Raw genomic sequence first — 4,392 nt, 5'->3', positions numbered from 1 at the left:
ATAGGACACATGAATATTGACGGGCCTAATACCAGGCATCAGTAAACCTTATGATATAACGTGTACAAGGTAACTGTATAAAGCTTTTTTGCAGATAATAGTTTTTCTTCAATTGCTAGTAGTATGTGGTATCATAACGGTTTCTTAGTCTTACCATATTAAATTTGATAATTCAAAGAAGCTCTTTATTCAATATATATATATAGATATAATTGCCAAGATTTATCTTCCATTACCGGCACTGTGATAGGAAAATAAAGCCATTCACAAAAAAACAAAAATTATAAAATACTATTCTATAACAAGTAACTCCAATTCATAAAGCAATTACATTATAAAACCATTTTGATATAACAAAATTACAAAAAAAAATGTATTCTATAAAAACTGATATCCTCCCATACAGTGACATAATGCAATGTGGATTTTTTTTTTTTTCATTTATTTCACAGTATTACTTATCAGTGAATGTAAACTAAAATTGCAGTTCATTGCAGAGAGAGAGTTTTAGCCTACTTTCCCACTCTGTACGTTTAGGACAATATATTTGCAACAATGAGAAATAGTCTAGGCCTAGCCAATTAAAAAAAAAATCAATAAAAAAAAATCCTAGCCTAAGCTTCATAAAATGACTACTGAAATAGTTTGATATAGGGCTACTTACACATGTCTGAATGGGTTCAGCTTTGGGGTTATCTGGGGTTGCTTCTGGCACCTCATTCCCAATAACAGCCACTTTTTCTTGGCACTCATCTGAGTCATCTTTGGAGATGCGGGTGCGAAAGAATTTCCTTATGTCACCTGTCCCTGAGGATTTTTACATGACTTTTTCATTACTTGAGTGGCTGCTGGCTGAGATCCGCAAATGTATTATTGTAGAATAGCCTATAAAAGGGAAATGACATTCAGTTTTGACAGTCGAGTGTCGACTGAACCAACTAAGTACTGCTGACTCTGCATAGAGTATAGGCTAGATCTCATATCTGTGGCTAGCAATATACCGGAACTTAGTAACGTCTATTCAGCCACTGAAACCAATACATTCAAATAAAACCGAAAACAACATAGGATTTAGCCGCAGTTCACATGCACTTCTCAATGTAAACAAACATTCCGAGTTCCGATACTCTCAACATTCGAATTGTGAAAAATTGCATACATCAGATATTTTAGACTGCATAATCCAATTTTAAAGCACGTGATTAATATATACCATATTATATAGTGTTCATCATTTTCATTACCAGACACCATGTATCCCAAACGGGGTGGAAAAGGGCTTAGAGTTAATTGTTTTACAGGGAGGGGCACTAATCCTCCACCAACCTCACTTGACATAGGGATGCCAACAGCATCTGGTGTTCCCAGGCGGTCACCCATCCAAGTACTAACCAGACCCAACGTTGCTTAACTTCGCTGATCGGACGGGAAGCGGTGTACTCAACATGGTATGGCCGTTGGACATATATATTGGCCATATATTGTAAATATATAATAAATCTGATAAATGTAATACATTCTTGCATTCTTTGTGCAATAAATATATTTCAAAGAAAACCAAGCTTGGAAAAAGTATATGGGAAACTAATATATTATAACTATTATGATTTGAGTCATAGGTTTACGTAAATTGTGAATAACTAATCACATTATATAGCTATAACTAATATTGTATTAAACTAATATGGATGCACGAATAAAAGTGGATTGGCTTTAGGGGGTTGGGGGAAAGCTAGGTGGGTCAATGCCGAGCTGTAAGCATACTATGTAAGCTGTTGATTTTTTATTATTATTATTTGGGGGGGCTGCAATTTTTTTGGGGGCTGAGTCCTTGATTTGAGGGGGCTAAGCCCCCCTAGCCCCCCCTCTGGTGACGCCACTGCCCACAGCACAAAGAAGCAGATAAGAAAATACAGATATGGTTCAATACAGAATGTAAAAAATCATAAGAAAGAAGAGATTTGTTGTGGAATAGATACAGAAGACACAATAGTGAAAGGGCGTATAATAATTACAAACAGGCAAGAAACGATTGTACAAGAATAAGGAGGGAAGCCCAAAAACAGTTTGAGGAGGATGTAATAAATAAAAGTAGTGATCAACCAAAGCAATTTTACAGCTATATCAGAAGCAAAACCAGAGTAAAAGATATAATACAATCCTTTACGGACGAGGGAATCACTTATACACAAGAGAAAGATATTTGTGAAGCACTAAATAAGAATTTCCAATTAGTTTTTATAGAAGAAAAAAATTTGAGAGGGACTATGTGGAACATGCATGTCCACAAATACTACCAGATATACAAAGAGCAGAAAAAGTAATACAGGAGGAGTTAAGTAAATTAGACAGAGGAAAAGCAAGTGGTCCTGATGAAATTTCATGTTGGGTACTACGAGAATGTGCAAAGGAGTTAAGTAAACCATTATTTTAAATTTTCAAGAAATCCTTGAGTCAAGGTAAACTACCTGATATTTGGAAAAAAGCAAATATTGTCCCCTTATTCAAGAAAGGAAATAGACAAAATCCACTCAACTACCGACCAGTATCACTGACCAGTGTTGTAAGCAAGGTATTAGAAAAGCTTATAAGAAATGCTTGGGTAAATCATCTAGAAGAACACAGTATGATAACAGAAAGACAGTTTGGTTTCAGAAAAGGAAAGTCATGTGTAACTAATCTGTTGAGCTGCTATGACAGTAACAAACACAATACAGGAAAGAGAAGGATGGGTGGACAGTATCTATTTGGATTTCAAGAAAGCTTTTGACACAGTACCACACCAAAGACTTTAATGGAAACTATACCATCAAGGAGGAATTCGAGGCAAACTGTTTTGTTGGATGCAAGATTTTCTCATAAAAAGTGAAATGAGAACAGTACTAAGAGGAAACTACTCATCATGGAAAGAAGTGACTAGTGGAGTACCACAGGGTTCAGTGCTGGCACCAATCATGTTTTTAGTGTATATAAATGATATAAACAGTAACACTGGAAATGAGAGCTATCTGAATATGTTTCCAGATGATGCAAAAATACAAAGGAGAATTACTAACACAGACTCTTGTAATGAGCTACAAGAAGAATTAAATACACTTCATGAATGGAGTAATACATGGCAAATGGAATTCAATGTGGACAAGTGTCATGTAATCAAGTTTGGTAAAAGTGGAAAAAGACCTGATTGGGATTATAAGTTAGGAAATAAAACCCTATACACATCAGAAAGAGAGAAGGACCTAGGTGTGATTATCAATAACAGACTCTCTCTGGCTGACCACATCACGAGAAGGTACGGAACATGTATACACTGGTTGCAAATATAAGAATAGCATTCACATATATAAATGAAGACATGTTAAGAAGGATAATAACATCATTCATTAGACCAACCCTGGAATATGCATCAGTAGTCTGGAGTCCTCATCTCAAAAAATACACAGACAAGATTGAAAAAGTTCAAAGGGCCGCTACAAGATGGATATCAAGCTTAAGGGACCTAAGCTATGAAGAAATACTAAATAAACTGAATCTACCAACACTACAGGAGAGAAGGAAAAGAGGTGACATGATAATGCTATATAAGTGCATATCAGGGAAGGAGAATACAGACATAAATGATTACATAACATACGGAGAAGCATAAGCAAGAGGACACTGCAAAAAACTGCATAAGAAGAGAGGTGATAAAGACGTAAGGAAATTCAGTTTCCCAAACAGAGCAATTGATCAATAGAATGCACTACCGAATGAAATAGTGTGTGCCAAAACAATTCACAAATTTAAGGATATGTACAATAAATATGGTTTAAGACACGGAACAGTACGAGCTTGACTCATTCCTGTAAAGATTCAGTTAGGTATGAACACATTTCTCTCACTTGTGAGTTTCACCAGTAATTACAAGTGAGCGACCAATGTTTACTTTCAGTTAAGTTTGGAAATGAGCGGGCCGACCCGACCCCGCCTGACCCTACTGTGCCGCTAAGCTGAAGCTAAAAACATTACTCCTATTAGTGGGGTGGCTTAGCTTGAAAATCTGTAACAATTGTACATTTTGTGATAAAAGCATCAGATCTGGAAGAGAGATAGAGGAACATATTGTAAACATGTTTGGATATTGGAGCAACCTGGTTGTCCCCCTAGGGCGTCTAGACACATTACATAATATTGGATAATCCAGCTTCTCACGGCATCTTATGCTGCAGCTACCCTACTACCACATGCACTCTGCATAGGCCTACATACTTTCATATTCCATTTTTATCTGAGCCAGCCCAACAGGGATGCATGTAGATATTGAAAAATGGGTATAAGATTAAATATTGCGCAATGATATTAAAAAAAAAAAAAAGTATATTTCTTGCCTTATGAACTGCAATAGCCAATGGC

General features: G+C 36.1%; 1 non-coding gene across 1 annotated transcript; it reads right to left on the bottom strand.

Moving 5' to 3' along the window:
• Positions 1-1,343: 1,343 nt before the first annotated feature.
• On the bottom strand, positions 1,344-1,462 carry LOC145401132 (5S ribosomal RNA). The gene has a single exon (XR_013897544.1). It is a non-coding gene; the product is annotated as a 5S ribosomal RNA (ribosomal RNA).
• Between the last annotated feature and the right edge of the window lie 2,930 nt (positions 1,463-4,392).

The sequence above is a fragment of the Coenobita brevimanus genome, chromosome 54, assembly GCF_032717465.1.
Source record: "Coenobita brevimanus isolate Jiangsu-jjx chromosome 54, ASM3271746v2, whole genome shotgun sequence".
Classification (NCBI taxonomy): Eukaryota; Metazoa; Arthropoda; class Malacostraca; order Decapoda; family Coenobitidae; genus Coenobita; species Coenobita brevimanus.
This window is presented reverse-complemented; position numbering and strand designations above follow the sequence as displayed.